This window comes from Furipterus horrens, unplaced genomic scaffold, assembly GCF_987537825.1.
Source record: "Furipterus horrens unplaced genomic scaffold, mFurHor1.1.pri manual_scaffold_1, whole genome shotgun sequence".
In the NCBI taxonomy this organism is placed as follows: domain Eukaryota; kingdom Metazoa; phylum Chordata; class Mammalia; order Chiroptera; family Furipteridae; genus Furipterus; species Furipterus horrens.
Window position 1 is genome coordinate 49828758 of NW_028327171.1, and position 19344 is coordinate 49848101.

A 19344-nucleotide genomic window follows, 5' to 3' on the forward strand; every position below is an offset into this window, starting at 1 on the left:
AAATAGAGGCACATGCTTTTACTTAATAGCACAGGGATATTGTGCTGCAATAGATAAACTCCTGGGTTAAGAATTAATTTGTATGCTTTTCAGCTGCACTAGTAATAAGCTCTGAAGAATAAACATCTGATGCAGAAGAAGAGTCTCTTTACCCAGGGTTCAGTTGCTGGGAGGATGAAAACAAGTTACATAAGAGAGCAAGCACACATGCTCACTTCTAAAGTACTGAGTTTTTCTCTTCCCTTCTACAGAAGCAATAATGCAGCAGAGGAACCGCGCTGGGCTAGGAACAGATGGCTGGAGTGTTAGCTAAGTCCAGCTTAGCTTCTAAGTGTCTGTGGATGGTGAGGCCAGTCACTACCTTCCTCTTAGCCTCTTTTTTTCTCACATATAAGGTATTGAAGTGGGACTGCATTATCAGTGTGGGCCTTTCAAGTTATGAATTCTTCTATTTCCTTTCTGAGAGGAAATAAGACCTATTTCCTCTATAGTAAGTACTCAATTCCTAATTCTTTTTTTTTTTCTTTTTTGAGAGAAGCATGGAAAAGCAGAGGGGTTCTTCCTTTCAGAGTTTTGTTACTATTGTTGGTTTGACAAAGGAGTGAAAGATAGGTGGCTGGTTCAAACTAACTTCTGCCTTTCTTTTGCCAGGAACCATTGGACACCCCGTATAAGCAACAGGTAGTTACTTTGGGGGTTTTATTCCACTGTAGTTGTATTGTTTTCATGGACAAAAGACTCATACCTTTGAAGTCCCAGGACTTTTACCTACTGTCTTCTGATTTACTTAGGCATTTAACCCACACATTTTCCTTTAAATATTAAACTACATTTCCTTACTATAACAAAAGTATGTACATCATACAATGACCCAGGACTTCAGCCCTTATCCAGAAAAGAGGATGATTTTCTTTTTATTCTCCCATCAGAAAAACTGGACAAAAAGAAACCAGAGAAAAAATAAACAAAAAATCCATCTTTCTCTTTATAAGATCAGTCCCAACAGTTAACTTTTCAGCCAAGTCCCTACTGACAATTTATCTGAAAGTAAATGTTCAAATATGAAATAAATAGATGAATAGATCACTTGGAAAAATAAATATATTTTTCTTAACATAGAATTAATAGAAAAGACAACATTATTTTGCTATTATAAGGAAGCATTGTACAAGTATTTTGGAGACAGTCCTCAGTGTGTATTTCTAATATGGAACCTCATTGCAGTGTGACCTTGAAAAAATTTGTTCACTACTCTGAGTTTTATCTTTCTCATTTATGAAACAGAAAAAATAAAGGAGATTCCAAAGTGGAAAAATAAAAGACAGATTGAAAGAAAAAGAACTAGTAAATACAATGCTTGGAAAACAGGTAAGCACTAAATTCTATCTATTGTTTAACTCTCACCTATCTGATAAGATTTTAAAATATATCCTCACTCTTCTTCACCACCCACCCACCCCACACAAACCCTTACCCATGTAGCCAAATTGAGAGAGAGAGAGAGAGAAGCACCTTTATAGTCTGTAAACCTATCTGTAAAACTTTCACTTTTCATTGTCTCATCTGAACCACTAAAATCTTAGGTTGTAGATAGGTGGAAGTTAATTTTACATATTTTATATACCTGAGAAGAAAAGAGAATAAGTCATTTCCTAAGCTACCCAGGAGATCAGCAGAAAGGCTTTTCCCAATCACGTGTCTCCTGGCTACCTATTTCTCTCTCTACTGCATCACATCAGTGACTAGACTCTAACATTGCATTCTTTACCCAGCGACTCAAGATCTCAGAGCTTCCTGGTAGCTTGTTTCTCTTCTGGTGGTATCACTTGTTCTCACTGAAACAACACAGAGTGGAAAGAGAAGGGCATATAACTTCCTGGGGGCTCAATATCCTATGAATAAAATAAAAACAAAGATGGTTGCCTTGCCTTCTGATACTAAAGCCAAAAAGGAAACGGAGGCTCCTAATGCTAGGCCACTGCTCATTCTAAGTCTCTATTGCATCATTTGGATTTGACAAGAAGTTTTAGATCATTAGTCAATATCTTATCAGAAGTATGTTTCTCTCCAAAATTTGTCAATGCTATTTGAAGAAAATGCAAAAGTTTCTGAGTTATTCTTTGAAACGTGAAAGCTAAATACAAATCATGCGGCCCTGTTGGGATGGAGGCATATGAGTCTTTCCCCATGCTCACATAGTGATGTTTGCCTCAACTAAAGAACTTACTTGTATTATGCCACAATTTGCATAATTATCTCCATGCTAAATGAAGACAGAATAGAGTCTGATCTTCCAAAGCAAAGTATAAATATTTGTTCAATAAAATAAAGAAACATTAGAAAACCTAGTCTTTTTCTGATAATATGATGGGCTAGGGCACTGGATAAAATCTCATTAAAAACAACAAACTATTATAGAAAAATAAATAAATCTTATATAGATGAATGAGTTAAAGAAAAAGTAAAAATTCTCTAGACAAAGCAGAAGTGAAAGTAGGAACCCAGAAGTGTGATAGAGGCAAATTTCACTCTGGCAGTGCTTATTGACCAGAGTGAACTTCAGCTTTGGTTTTCATAATCTCAAAGGGCATAAAGAATAGGAGATAAAATATCTATTCAATGTAAGGAGTCTTTATATCATCCTTACATTCACCAGGAGTACCAAAGATTATACACAGTACAAATTAAAACAAAAATGAATATATTCCTCCACACTCAAATGTCATCAAAGGAAATCAAAGGTCACAAACCTAAATACAGAGTTGAAGAAGGAAACATCAGTACTCCCAATTTGGACTCTTAGGCTAGTCCTACCAAGTTTTCAGTCTAAATTCATACTACCTTATTGATCCCAACATGTCAAGATAAAAAGTTAATTACATATTGACTGATAATTTCCACAGGCATCTGATAGAAGCAAATGTAAGTCCTTCCTAGGGAAATTCACCTTCATTCAAGACCTCAAAAAATTCCACAAATAATACCGATTAAATTTAACAGTTCATGTAGATACAGAGAACAGACTAATGGTTGTCAGAGGGGTGGGGGTTTGAGGGGCTGGGTGAAAAAAAGTGAAGGGATTGAGAAATACAAATTGGTAGTTACAGAATAGTCATGGGGATGTAAAGTACAGCATTGGGAATACAGTCAATAATATTATAATAACTATGTATGGTGCCAGGTGGGTACTTGAAAAAGTATATGTAAAGTATATGATTTTGTAAAGTATATGATTATCTTACCACTATGCAGTACACCTGAAACTAATACAAAATAACATTGAATGTAAACTGTAATTGAGAAACAAAATTTCAAAAAAATCTTAGTATCCACACACATGTATAACTATCTCCCCCTGAGTCAGAGAGCTGGATGTGATAATGTTCTCATGAATAGAATACATCACAAGTGATGAAACGTCATTTCCATGATTATGTGTGACCATGATCTGTCTTACCAGCACTCTCTCTCTCACGCCTCCTTGATTTACTTGTTTTGATGAAGCAAGCTGTAACGCTTAAGAGGCTCATGTGGCAAGAAACTACGTATGACCTCCAGCCAACCACCAGTAAGAAACTGAGGCCCTTAATCTTACTGTCTTCAAGGAACTGAATCCAGAAAACTACCACATAAGTCCAGCCTTGAGATATAGATACAGCCCTGGCTGATACCTTGATTGCAACCTTTTAAGAGTCTCTGAAGAAGGGAACACAGTGAGGTTATGCATGGATTACTGACACATAGAAACTGGGAATTAATAAGAGTGTGCTGTATTATGCTGCTAAATATTTAGGTAATTTCAATGTGATAGATAACAAATACATTATTATATTTAAAGAAATGAAAGACAGGCCTGAAAAAGTACCAAATAAATCTTTCTACAAATAAAAAACGGACAATTATGAAAAATACAAAATAAGTCAGGGATAAGCTTTGCAGCAGATGAGAGAACTAAAAAATTAGAACATAAATTTGAAGTAATGACCCAAAATATAATATAAGAGGACAGAGATGAAAAATGAAAAAAAGGAGGTGGAAGAAAAGAAGAATGGAGTATACTCAATATTTTAAAAAGCACTGGCTGATAATTTTCCAGAAACAATGAAAGACATCAACCAAAGTTTCAAGAAGAACATTAGTAGAAAAACTGGTGAATCTATCTAGAATCTGTGGTTTAGTTAATGTTAATTTTTTTTAACCTTGACAAATGTATCATAGTTATGTAAGATGTTAACATTTGGGAAAACTGGGTAAAAGATATATGGAAACTTCCATGCTATCTTTTTGACATTACTGTAAATCAAAATTATTTCAAAATAAAAAGTTTATTTTAAAAAGTTCACTCAATAGTAAAAAGTTACTTGTGTGAAAGTATTCATCTGTTTTTATAGATAATTTTCCTGACTGTGAAGATTGAAATAAATTGTTCAAAACTTTATTATAGTAAAATGGCTAAGTGGAACTATTTATTTGAAGTTAAAAGATGAAGAACCAGTCTACAATGATAATTGTGACCATTATGAGTATATTAAAATTTCTTCTAATATAAGCTTAAGTGAAAAAGAAGAATATATAATAGTGTGTTGTTATGAATATCTATATAGTCAAAAAGTCTTGAACATGTATAAATTTGTATGCCTTTAAACAAAGTCTAAAAGGATGTGCCAAAACATAAAAACGTAGATAGCAGGATTATAATGTTTTTCATTTTATGTATTTATAGAATATTTCAGTTGAACATAAAATTCTTTAGAATGCCATACCAAACCTCTTAACTCTTAATTCTCATATTCTATTATTTGATGGTAAAATTTAATGAAAGGCTAGCAAACATAACTCAAAATTTCATTTGACATCAAGAAAGTACAGTGGATTTGGGACAGTTAGCCCTTATAAAAAGAAAGAAATGATCTTCAGTTACTTAAGATATAAACAGCTGAAGTTCTACTCATGCAAATTCTTGTGATATGAGTTCATTAACTACTATAAGCTGGCTGTTTATATAAAATAGGTTATGGAGTTAATAACATTTAGTTTCTAATTTAAAGCAGAAAAGAAATAGGTGTGTGTGCATGTGTGTTAGGAGTAGATGTTGTGAATACTTTTAAAAACCCCTGAAAAATCTTGGGGAGAGACATTTTGTTAAGGAAAACATCAGATGGAGTGAGCAGGGTTTGCAAGAAATGAGAACAGTGGTTAAAGTACATTTGCAAGAACTTCAGTTCATTAACGCTCATTACCTCATTTGCCATCAGAATACTAGAAATAAGTTTCCTTGTGATCCACCCTTCAGCTCAGGGGCCTGAATTCTTGGACATGTGATAAACCCATGTTACTGAGGCAGAAACATGAGGAGACAGGGAATGGTTAAGGCGTTAGACTATGACACATCAAGATCTCAGAGTACAGGTGACATAAAAAAAATTATATCCTTTATTTTCTTGGGCTGTTTATATAACTTGACTTGGTTCATTTTGAACCTCATTTCCAAACAAATTTAAAGCAAAATGTGATTTACATTCATTATCAGCTATTTACATAAATTGCCCCTGAAGGTATTTTATTCTGTTTTATTTTTTCTTGAAGCTGGAACACCAATTATCTATGTCATAATTTATTACCCAAACACTAAGTCCTGATTATTCTGTCAGAATTATAATTAAGACTATTTTAATACCTTTTTCAAAAAAAAACTCACATTCACAGCACTTAATATTAAAATCAAGAGTACATTTTAAAAACTTCTCAAACTCCTTGCCTCTCAGTAATATATAACAGTTTTTTCCTCCAAATCTGAAACTCAAGTGCGGGTATAATAAATGAGTACAACTAGTTTCAATCTTAGGATTCAGGGGGAAAAATACTGTAGGTTCATAAGATTTTTTTTTCTCTGCCCTTCTCTTACTATTTAGTTTAGATACCATGAGCCTGATTACATTCCTATATTTTCTGAATTTATAACCATTAAGTGCAGATTTCTAATAAAAATACTCATAAACTACAAATAATAAATCATTTTAGTATGCATTTTAATAATCTCTTTAAAACTCCCTTTAGAGCTTTTCCTACACATGGGCGGCAGGTGAGTTTCATATAGCATAGAACAAATTGAGAACCTGGTTTAGACAATTGAATGCCTCCTTTATTTTTTTTTTCTTGGAAAGCAGTAATATTTAATGAATTGATACCATTAATAGAGAGTAAATAAGAATCAGAGTATGCTACTTTCATTGGAATGGGTACATTATTATCTCTGGTAGTTTTTTAAGAGTAATCCGATGGACTAAATCCAAAATTAACACGTGTTCTTGAAGATTCTGTGTACCTTGGGGAAGTGCCGCCTTGTATGGCTGGCACCCAAACAACTTCACTGGCTCATCAAAGCTAGGTGGGAACTTAGCTTTTTATAATTGCACACACACACAGATATAATTTCCTTTACTACTTTGGTGCTCTTGTTTTATTTTAATATGAGACTAGAGGCAGAGGCTCCTGTGGAGTACATTTAATCTGAAATTAACTGTGGGAATTGGCTTTCCGAAGACAAGATATTGGGGGTGATGTGTTAGAGGATATGACACAGGGGGTAACCTCTTAACATTTCACCTGTGTTGATCCTGCTGAACTGTATGTGTAAAATACCACATATATTTTGGGAACCAAGTTAGTCAGAAGTTCAGACACTGGAATGTCAGCTATAAGAGAGAGATTGTGTCATCCACCTACACAGCAACGTCCCACTCAAGGACAGACAATGTAACCCATTCACAGAGTAGGGTGATGGCCCGTCTCAGTTTGGTGTTAATAATCCACATGATTGCAATACCTCCCTAATGAATCGTCCTGTTCCACTCTTGCCCCAACTCCAGTCTGTTCCTCACAGGCAGGACAGAGCATTCCTTCTAAAACATTAATTGAATCAGTCACATCTCTGTATAAAACTTTTTTAAAAATGTTTTTATTATTCTTGGAATAAAACACAAACTCTTTTCCTGCCCTTGGGTAACATGGCTTCCTAATTCGTTACTCTCCTCTTGTTCCATCATCCCCTTCCTCCCTCTGGCCCAGATACACTCTCTTCTTTCAGTCTCTTCAATCCTCCAAGTTCTTCCCTACCTCAAAGCCCTACTCATGCTCTTTTCTCTCTTCACATGACTCACTCCTACTTGTCTCCTAGACTTCAGCTTAAACATCACTTCTCCAGAAAGAACCTTCCCAACTATTTAGTATAAAGTAAGTTTACCTCCACTAATATCGCCTTTCCTTCCCATGATGCATAACCTCAGCTTCTTTTCTGGCTCCTTTAATGGCATTTAACACACTTACATAATCTTATTTATTTACTTGTTTGATCTCCTTTTCTGAGGTCTGATGGGAGTTAACATGTGATGCAGAAGTTTATAATTACCCAATGATAGCTTTAGCTTCACTCCATTTATCCCACCTTAGAGATAGGATTTATTAAGATATTCATAGAATTGCCCCACAACAGCATCCAGTACATAGCAGAGCCCCAATTCCATAGCAAGTTCTTCCTAATACCTTCTTACTGAGATGCCGTAGATCTCCATGCTTTCTCTCCTGCTGAAACAATAAATCTGACTTATTCAGCGACAAGTGTAGCTGTCTGATCATGGCTCAAGGGCATTGACATCCTTTTGCACCTCCTACAGCCGGTCTGAGGTGCACTGTAAAGGAGGGTGCTAGTATAACTGCTGTAGGTGGCAGGGGTTCTGAATTATCTGCTCATGAAGCTGACCAAGTACAGGTCCTGCTTTGGCCCAGTTTGGGTGGACCATTTTCATATATGCTTCACTGATGCTGGGCTGACTTTATAAGTTGGAAGAACTAAAATTTTCCATCTAGTGATGTGTAGTTAGAAACACATGGTCATTTAGTGCCCCACGGCCAAGTTTTCTGCTGCTACCAGGAACCAGTAACACACCAAGAGCTGCTTTACCAAAAGACATATTACTTTGTCCTCCGTGGATGGTGTTAACTTACTCCAGAATATCAAAGTCTGCATTGTGATTCCCCCACTGGGGCTTGCCGGAAGCTCCATGCTGCGTCTTTTTCTACCAGACACCTTGAGTCTTTCCCCTTTCATGCCACCCAGTGTATGAGCAAAACACTATTTCTAGGAATGGAATGTGTTTTTTACAGGACTCAAAGAGAACTATCAATCTCTTTGCTTCCCTCTTTGTGTTAGCAGCAATTTTTCTTTTACTTTGGAAAGCAATTCCGACAAACTCCTGACCACTGGATTCCTAAAGACTTCACTGAAGCATCCGGACTCTAAATTCTTGTAGGGTTTGTTCCTTATCCTCCAGCGCACATATATCTTACCAAAGCCTCCAGAAGCCTGTCTCTTGTTTATCCTGCCTGATCAACATGTAATTGACATAATGCTTCAGTGTGATTTTATGTGAATTGACAAGGCAGACCACAATATGACAAAGAGCAGGGGAGTTAAAATAGTCCTGAAGCAAAATTATAAACAAATATGTTTGCCTATCCCACATAAATGTAAGCTATTTATGATTCTCCTTTATAATGAAAATAGACAAGTATGCATTTGCCAAATCCATGAATGCATATCATGTACCTACATGAGGCCTTGTTAATCTGTTCTAGCAAAGACATCACCTCTGGAATAGCATTGCAATAAGAGATATGATTGAGCTTTCCAGAGTCTACACTCTGTCTCCAGCATCCATCTGAGTTCTGCAGGGGTCACATTGAGAAATTAAACAGAGATAAAATAGGGATGTCCTCCTTCACCCCATGGTCCATATCCTTGGCTATTAAATGATGGCACTAATCATCATGCTTCCTGAAATGTGATATTACTTTTTATTTATTCAGTTGGCCAAGTGATTAGAGGGTAGTTGCAGAGGTTTCTTCTTGACCTCTCCCACTCTGACAGCTCATACTCCACAGGCCAAGAATCTAACTGTCATTCGAAAGTAGACTGTTCCTACAAAGCCTTTTCTAAGTTGAAAATAGCGTAAGTCAAAAAAGAAACTACTATTAATTTACATGTAAACATTTGTTAATGTTCCCAGACCCCCAAAATAACCTACCAAATACACTTTATGCTAAATGTAACACTGTTATAAATTCTCTTAGGCTTTTCTGATACCTGAGGATGCATCTTGCTAACAGATACACCAAATAAATTGAGGTAATGTGCAGATGCCAAAAACATACTTCAGAGCTATGGCACCTTGATGCTGAGATGCTGAGTGTAGTTCCTGGGGTAGGAACTTGGCAGGGCCTCTCTCACTGCTTGGTGAGCACTGCCTCTAAAACAGCTTGCTGCAAAACACTGAACTCTATTTTTCTTTTCTTTTTTTGAGTGAAAGTAGTCTTTGGATATCTTTTGATTAGTGAAGCAGGTGCTAATATAGAATGTTCATAAAAGCAAACTGGGTAATGCCAACTTTTGAAATGTGGAGGATATCTGTATATTCATTTCAACTAAATACCCGACTACTGGAAAAATGACCAATAAGTGGGTCTCCAGACATAGTAGAACTACTCTGACCGAGATTTTAACCTGGATTCCATTTATTACCTGATCACGTGAGCTCCCACTTTAACAGGAAATGATGATTACACTTAAAGTCAATGTCAACTCAGAGCCTCTGTACCTAGCTAGTTAAGGTCACCCAGGTCAATAGCTATAGGAAAGACTGGCTATGTAATGTGTGAAGTGCAGTATAAATAGAAATGTGAGGCCACTTGTTTAAAATTATTAAGAATTTCAAGATGCCAACAATACAATGCTAAACCAAGAGAGTAGACCATCTAAGTACAGAGCTTAGTGCATATCCCTGAAATTAGTCTTGGCTATGGGTCTCTTTAGAAAAGCTTGAAGAAATTACCAAGGTATACTTGCCATAATGTTACAGGTTACTTTTTCCTAGGGATTCTGTTACCTCTTCAGTCAAAGAATTCTAGACCTAAAAAGTAATTCAGATAAAAAAAATCAAGCAAGGGATTGTGACTTTGCGTTTAGTGGCCACCTTTAGCCCTCCAGTCTTTGTTTTGCTTTTTCTACTGTAGATCTAAGTGGAGTCCTTGTTGGCTGCCATGTCCTATGGTCCTGTTGGTTTGCCATGCTCTTTTGACCAACTTCCTGCTAGTCATTATGGTAATTATGAGTTTCTGGCATCGGGCTGTTACTTTGTGGGTAGATGAGCTTTTTTTTTTTTAGAATTGAAATTAGTTTTATTAACTAATTTATTTTTTATCCAAATATCCTTATTTATGAGAACACCAGTCATTGTGGATTAGTACCACCCTAATAACCTAATTTTAACTTGATGATCTTCAATGACCCTATTTCCAAATAAAGTTCCATTATGTGGTTTGGGGGTCAGGCCCTCAACATGTGAATTTTGCGGGACACAATTCAACACACAACAAACCCAACTCTAAGGATGCAAATCTGTATGCAGTTGGTGCCAATGCAGCTGCCAGTGCCTGAGAGCATTCTTCCCCTTGTTATTGGGTGTGTGGCTCAAGACCCTATTTTCCTTGCAGCTCCATGTGGCCATGTGACCCATGGGATATGGGCCCCCTGCCTGGGATCTCCAAGTTGTTTGCTGGGTGCCCTGCACATTACTTCCTGCTGGCTGGTCACAGGCACCAAGTGTCCAGGCTTGCCTCTAGGGTCCAAGTGAATGATTCAAGTCTTTCTCTACCTAGAGTTGTCCTGTGAGACCTGAACTTTCCCTGTGGGATTTAGGAGTGACAATAGAAAGTCTGCCATCCCTCTGGGTTCCCCTGACCCCAGCTTTTTTTTTTTTTTTTAAGTATCTTCTTGATTATGTACAGTAGTCCCAATTTATTTTCCCTTTACTCCCCTCTGACCAGTACCCACCTTCCCTCTAGCAATTCCACCCCCTTAGTTCATGTCCATGGGTTATGTTTATAAGTTCTTTGGCTTCACCCTTTCCAGTATTATCTTAACTTCCCCCTGTCTATTTTGTACCAACCAATTATGCTTCTTAATCTCTGCACCATATCCTCATTTCTCCCCCTTCCCCCTCCCAGCTGATAACACTCCAAATGATCCCCATACCTATGATTTTTGTTCTTATTCTGGTTTGTTTAGTTGGATTTAGTTTTTAGTTTTTAGATTCAGTTGTTGATAGTTTTGAGTTTGTTGTCATTTTAGTGTTCATAATTTTGATCTTCTTTTTCTGAAGTAAGTCTCTTTGACATTTTATTTAATAATGGCTTGGTGGTGATAAACTTTTTTAGCTTCACCTTGTCTGGGAAGCACTTCATCTGCCCTTCCATTGTAAATGATAGCTTTGCTGGATAGAGTATTCTTGGTTGTAGGTCCTTGCTTTTCATCACATTGAATACTGATTGCCAGGTCCTTCTTGCCTGCAAAGTTTCTTTTGAGAAATCAGCTGATAGTCTTATAGGCACCCCTTTGTAGGCAACTCCCTGCTTTTCTCTTGCTGCTTTTAAGATTCACTTTTTATCTTTAATCTTTGGCATTTTAATGATGATGTGTCTTGGTGTGTTCCTCTTTGGGTCTAGCTTGTTTTGAACTCTCTGTGCTTCCTGGACTTGTATGACTATTTCTTTTGCCAAATTTGGGAAGTTTTCCTTCATTATTTTTTCACATAAGTTTTCAATGTCTTGTTCTTCCTCATCCCCTTCTGGCATCCCTTTGATTTGGATGTTGGTATGTTTAAAGTTGTCCCAGAGGTTCCTAGGCCTCTCCTCATTTTTTTCAATTCTTGTTTCCTCATTCTTCAGTGGTTCATTGTTTTTCCTTCCTTATGTTCTAAATCACTGATTTGAATCACTGATTTCCTTCCCTTCACCATTGATTTTGTGTGGATTTTTCTTCGTTTCATTTAGCATAGCCTTCACTTCTTCTCTTATGCGTTTGCCATACTCAAGCATATCTGTCAAGCCTGTGAGCATCTTTATCACCAGTGTTTTGAGTTCTTCATCTGTTAGGTTGGCTATCTCCTCTTTGCTTAGTTCTCCCACTGGAACCTTGATCCATTCCCCCTTTAGGGCCATACTTCTCTGTCTCCTCATTCTGACAGGCTCCTGTGTTTGTTGCCTCCACGTCCCAGGTAGATCTGTTGCTCCTGTTAAGTTGTAAGGGGAGGAACCTTAGTAATTCGTCAGTACAGGACGACCTGTTGCACCATGTTGTGGCGCTGCATGTGAGGGAGGGATCTGAGAGGGAACAAAGCCACCTGCCCAGCACTCGCCCCTTTCCCAGGCACCTCTTCCACTTCTGCACTGGATTGGCGCCCCTCTAGCTGCTGCCCTGGCTGTTGTTTCCAGAGTGGGTGGGTCTGCGGACGTTCTAGGACTGTAGGGCCCCTTTAAACAAGCAGACTCTGCTGAGACTGACAGTTTCTGCCTCTGCCCCAACCCCCACTAGTCTGCACAGTCAGAAAAAATGAGGCCTGATTTTCCCTGGTGCTGGAACCGTGAGCTGCGAGATCCAGTGAGGAGCTGGGAACGCTCCCCTGGTGTTCCTCCTGACTTTTTAAAATGTGTGACTGCACTTTCTGCCAGCCTGCTGCTGCCGTTGCCGCTGCCACCATCACACCACATCCTTTCCTCCCTGGCTCTGCCCCTCCTACCTGTCTGGATGAGTATATCTTCTTTATATTTTTGTTCGCTGCTCTTCCATGCAGTTTGATTTTCTGGAACTTCTGGTTGTTTCTAGTTTTGAGGTAATTCTATTCCTTCTTAGTTGTGGAGGGAGACACAGTGTGTCTGTCTACACCTCCATCTTGGCCGGAAGTCCTAGATGAGCATTATTATCATTGATGTTAATGAGTTCAACTCTGTGACCATCTTTTCACTTGCCCACCCTGGGCTGCAGAGGACGGCCAGCACTGAACTTCTAAGTGAAGTTGTTCAATTTCTCCCCAGTACATTTCTAATAGCTTTGGAGATCATGTCTTTTTTCCCTACCCATCTTACATATTCTCCTGGCAGATCTTCTGGCTTCACATCATATAGCCATCCCTGAATGCCCATTTCTGTTAGCCTCTTCATAACTTATCTGCTATCTGCCTAAACACACACACACACACACAAACACACACACACAAAAAAAAATGTAATTTCTCTTCACTCAACATTGTTCCTCACTTCTTTAAGATTTCTAAGAGCTACCCTACAAGTGAGCTTTTCCCATCCACATTGGTTCCTTCCAGAGTGACAAATCCCATATCATGAGAAAGGACTCCCAACTCAATTAATTCTTTCTTACATAGTCTTATTTTCCATCTCCCTCAATTGAGTACCCTTAAAATCCAGTCCCAGGGATATTTGTCTCTGACTTTTGCCAAGATGTGCTAGCTAATTTATTATTTAATATATAATTGATTTTTTCCCTTAGCATGACCAGCTGTGTTCTGCTGGGACTTAGGTTAGCCCCATGTTGGGAGATACCTATTGCTTTTCTAGGAAAGGCCTCTGTAGCATTTTCCAGTATAAAGAAAGTGCTAGCTCTTACTAGGAAAGGGTGGTCAATCTCTACAAGCTCTGAGGGTTAAGGGGCGTCCTATGTTCTGAATAGTTGTTGTATCCCCCAAAATTCACATGCTGATATACTAATGCCTGATATGATGTTATTAGGAAGTGGGGTTTTAGTAAGTTGATAAGGTCATGAGACTGGAGCACCATGAATGAGATTAGTGCTCTTAGAAAAGAGACCCTATTGAGCCTCCTAGATTCTTTAAGCATGTGAGGATACATTAGGAAATCTGCAATCAAAAAGAAGGCCCTCTCTCAACCATGCTGGGATCTGATCTCAGACTTCCAACCTCAAATTATGAGAAATAAATTTTTGTTATTTATAAGGCATCCAGTTTGTGATACTTTGTTATAACAATCTGACTAAGACAGAGAGTCTATAAGACTAACATAAGGGATGCAGCGACTTAATGTCCCTAAACCACATTTTAGGGTCTCAGGTGTTTCCAAGCAACCTTGGCTGAGCACTCAAATGTTTCTTGAGCTCTGTGACTCAATAAGGTTCTCATTCTGCTGCTTAGCTTTGTTTGTTTTTGCAAATAGGCCCTTATTTCTTTGTAAGCTACTAAAGAGACCATCTGGCTCTCACACTTAGCCTTCACTGCTTGTTAAGTCTTCTCAGTTTCTCAATACTCCTCTGCAGAGTGTCAATATAACCTAGCAGTAGCCATACAACTTCATTTCCTTGTAGACACTGTATCTTTCTAAAAGCTTAAATCTTAGAGCCTGCAAGAGTTTGCTCCCTATAGTGGATTTTTTCCATGTCCAAAAACAATTGAATCTATAGTAATTGGTCCCTACCTTGAGCCAGAGACCATTCTTAACCAACATAGTTCTGAATGCCATCAAATTTGTTTGACCAGTGAACAGTGAGTCAGCCCTAAATACCCAACTCTGATCTTCATTTTTGGACAATTATCAGAGCCATTTGTGTCATTTGAGAAGCAGACTCCACGATGCAGTTAAATGTGCAAAAGGTGCACTAGGGAGAATGCCTGTGGAGGGTAAAGAAGAAGAGAGCAGAAGAGGTGGGTGCTTCAGAGAAATGCTCTCTTTAAAAATCAAGAGAAACAGAGGAAAAGAGGGATTCAGCAGAGACTTTCAGACTGAAGTAAATATTCAAGAAAGGTTTGGACAGGTCAGTGAGGCATTCTCAAGTCAAAATCACCAATTGGAAAAGTCTACGTGTTGGCAAAATGAGCCTGGTTTAAGAGCCACACCAGGTTCTGTCATTGGCTGGGAGGTGCCTGGAGGAAGTAAGGCCTCAGTGAGAAAGCGATGTGGAGGGAAGGAGCACTGGTTATACCTGTCAGTCAGTTATGTGTTTCACTTCCCATGGTTGCCACATTCTGTACCACAAATATCTCATAAGAGCTATTTTCCCCCTTAAACCAATGCTTGTTAATAGAGAGAACTCAAGGTGAGACACTGCATGCTGACCTTGTGATCCTGGTTCACACAATCCACCCTCAGCCAACCAACCTGTGAAAACTTTCTGAATCCTATTCAATCTCTAACACTGCATAATTCAAATAAGGGTGAGCATAAACCATCCCCATTCCTTAGCAGAAATTCTTCATGTAGATCCAAATCCATCAGGATATTGAGACATATTCTTTTGGATCTATGCAACCTGGCATAATATGTCACCCCTCTATTATGAACACCTTCCAAAGATAAATTCTATATAAAATAATTTTTAATGGTTGTTTCTTGTAGGTTATTTCTGAGTGTAAGAATGATGCATAAAATTTGAAAACTACAGAGAAGTATTATCAAGAACACACTTTCCGCACTCCACTCCCCGATCAAGAAATAACTACTATTAAATGTTTATGAACTTCCTTCCCTTAATTTTGTCTTTGTGATGGTGTCCATAAAACTTTTTCCACATTATGAGAATACACTGCCTAAATTGTTTGATCTCTTCCACTAGAAAAAATTTTAATTTAATTTTTAAATAATTTTACCTCGATTTTTTGCCTTGTTAGGAAGAAAAGAAGCACATTGGAGGCAAAAATTGGTTAATAAATACTTTTTCTGTATGTAAATATTGTGTCTGCATTAATGCATATTTATTTGAAATATACATGTATATAAGTATACACATATATACACATTCATGTATTACATGTAATATAGATACATACACACATACACATATACTTGTGTGTGTATATATTCATATATATTTATACATAAATACATCACTATGTAAATATCATCACTGTATCTACTCTTCCTCTTTCTCACATTCAATCACTCTTGCCTCTTCTCCCATATCCCTCACCACACATTTATGTATGCATAGCCAGGGTTTCATGATCTGAAAAGGTAATTTTTAGTTTCAAAATATATTTCTTGCAATCACTGTCATAATATAAATGGTCCGTTAGGTCCATGGGGAAAATTATTTATTCTGTTCAGAAGTATAACATAAAAGCTATTGACTAGGAACCAGATGGTTTAAATGGATCAGTGGCTGAATGACAGAATAGTGTGTAACCTACCCAAAGGCAGCTAAGAGTGGTTGTGTTTTCAGACTGTTGTTATTTCTCCAAGTTTGTACTTTAAATTTACTCCTTAGAATCTGTAAATAAGACCCATACAAGAGTCATCCTATGTGGATTCCCCTGTAAGGAAGTCCTGAGAGTCATGTCCATCCCACAGAAGCATTTTTATCAGTGCATCCACTCCCACATGCTTAAACAGTGTCCACAGCCCAGATTTCAAAATAAGCAGAGTTAACATTCTTGACTCCTGGCCCAAATGTGGGCGCTTGTCATGAGCTCATGCCTTCCTTTAGGGGCTGGCATTTGTGGTGTTATGTTATCACAAGCTAACTGGACCAGATAAAAGACACTGTTAGTGATCATGTGATAGAGATCATGCAAAGGACTCCAAGGTATAAAAATGTGCATGGTGTATTCTGAACAAATTAGGGGTCAAAGTGTGGTAATAATTTCAGAGAAACAGGATTCCCTGAGTTCAGATCATGGCTCTACCACTCTCTGGCTAAATGATTAATGCAGGGTTAACAATGGTCTTCTCCTCTATAACATGGAGATAATAACACCTAACTTGACTGATCCCTAGGATATTAGTCATTAACTAAACAGGTCATTGACATGAAATATTTAGTAAAAATTCTGGTTTTGCAGAGGTACTGTAAGGGGGAAGGGACTGTGTTTTACTTACCCTTATTTTCCCAGAGTCCTGCACAACACCAGGCATACCATAGGCATTTAATTATTTCACTGAGCAGAAAGACTTGGATCTGGGAGTAAGAATTGGGTGTAGTAACAGCCACTGTCACCAATGCATTTGCAATGGTGAGTTTGTTTTTTAAGCTGCCTGAGTCTTAGCTTCCTCCTTCATACAATGGAGATAATGACACCACTTGTCCTAGACGCCTACGTGACAGTTGGGAGGCTCCGATGAGGTAATGAGATCTGTGAAAGTGTTCTGTAAAACTTAAACCATTCTACACAGGATTGTTATTTTTAAGTCATTCATTTGCTGGTACTGTTTTGTAAGTACATGAGTTCCTTTTTTTTACATGAATTTTTTTTTTGAACTTTGAACTTCGAATATAGCTAAATAGAAAAAAGGCATTTATAAGTGTCTTTTAGCTCCTTTTTTGGGAACTGTGCTTCATAGATAAACAGTATGTCTCAGGAAATGACATACAAGAAAAGCACCCAATGGTTTTAAAAAATCAGCATGCAGTATCATCGATATATCGACAGGACCTTGTTTTCTTGGCTTACACCCCCGTCCCTTCCTTCTTCAGATGATGGCTGTTATGACTTCCTGATGATCGACTTAAGCAATAAGGCACAAATTTGCACATGTGTGCTTGAGGAAGAGGTTCAGCCACAGCTGTCTCTCTTGGGCACAAACCATAGGAAAGTAAATAAGAATGTGACATTCTATTCTCTTCCACCTACACACATTGTCATTAATTCTAGTGAGTATATTCTTATCTCATGAGCATTAATCAGGCCTCAGACAACCCAAACTAAGAGTCCAACAGGCAAATTAGTCATCAGTTACTTAGACACAGCTATGCCATAACCATTCTTTTGTCTATGAAGCTTAGGATGCAATAAGGAAAAGAATATCATTTTCAACTCTGGGGCTATCCAAGAGCCAGGACTAGCTGCCTCAAATCATTGTGGAACAAAGTGATTTCATGTAAATAGATCAATAGGTGGATCATATATAAATGTAGCCTACAAAGTTGCAGTCATAGAACTGTGGACCCTCAGTTTTGGTTGTACAGAATCTTAATATCATATATACAGCCCTATCTTCTGCAGCCCCAGTCTGGCATTTGGCAGACACACTTGCTGGTTGCCACACTGCCACCCATCTGTGTTCCCACCAACATGTAAAGGATAAGCTCTATTTAATGTATCTTTCATCACGAGTGACCAAATAATGTATGGTGCATTTATAACTATATTTGCTAAGTAATAAATGGGAGAGAACTTGGGTTTGGTTAAACACTGATGATACTGAGACCTCTGCTTATGATTTTGCATGCCTGATAAAGGGAGGAAACGTTCCCATAGATTAGATTCTAGCTCTGTGCATTTCAAACTCTGTTTCTCCTCCACTATTCACACATTTCCCATGGCGGTTATTGTATGGGATATCCATATTGTGATATGACCTCTAGCCTGAGTTTCAATGATACCATACCCAGTGAGTCAACTCCATGGGCAGGAGGGGTATTCTTGGAAGCCATTTCTACACCAGAACGAGTAGCAGTGATGTAACTCTACACAAATGTAACTACAAACCACATAAATATATCTTCCTCAAACCCAAACTAAAAGTATCTCCCATTTGACTTGCCCTTGGCTGGAGCCTAAACACCCTACAGCCATTATATCACTACTCCATGTCGCATGGAAAGTGTTGAAGGGCAAATTGGAATAGAAATGGATTGTAATGTTAGAAGATTATAGTTAAAATATCTTGTATTAGTATATTTTATAGAACCAATAATGACCATGTAAACATATTGCTAAGATAGTTCCCATGACAATGTGCAAATGAGAGGTTTTGACTTTTACATTTTCTCACTTTTACAGTAAACCTGCTTCTGAGACAGAAGCCTGGGGAAAACACCTTTGGTGGGCTTTAATAACTGAGCAATTCATGATATGAAGAACAGAAGTGGACACAGTATCGCTTTTGTGATACTTCTGCTCAACGTGTGTGACTAAATCTAATTATGAGAAACAATCAGTCAAACCTAAACTGAGGTAGATTCTACAAAATAACTGCCCTGCACATTTCTAAGATACGTGTGTTGTGAATCACAAAGACAGAATGTGCTCTGATTAAAAGCGACCAAAGAAACAGAACAACTAAATGCAATGTATGATCCAGGATTTCCTCTTGCTATAAAGAACATTGTCGGGACAATTGGCAAAACCTGAATAAGCTGTTCATACCTTCATTTTGGTTATTGAACTGTGATTATGTAAGAGATTTCCTCACTTTAGTAAATACACCCCAAAACATTTAGAGTAAAGTTGAATTATATCTGCAACTGACAACTGATTCAGAAAAAATAAAAATCTGGAAAGTGCCAAATAAGGACTTCCTGTTTCTCCTTATTTATCTCTCACTCACGTGGGCACTGAGCAAAGGAGGGGTAAGAGTGAGACGCAGCCCACACACAGCTGTTCAGGGATGTCTGTAAGAGAAGCCCACCCACATTGCTTTTGGACACTGGGTGTGACTTGAAGGGTATCGGGTTTGTCTGTTAGGGAAACTGCCAAACCTCCTCCG

At 38.0% G+C, this 19344-nt stretch overlaps 1 long non-coding RNA gene across 1 annotated transcript; it reads left to right on the forward strand.

The window, feature by feature from the left end:
- The first annotated feature begins 257 nt into the window (after nt 1–257).
- Nucleotides 258–681, forward strand: LOC150021070 (uncharacterized). The gene is made up of 2 exons (XR_016511882.1): nt 258–490; nt 652–681. It is a non-coding gene; the product is annotated as an uncharacterized LOC150021070 (long non-coding RNA).
- Nucleotides 682–19344: the final 18663 nt, after the last annotated feature.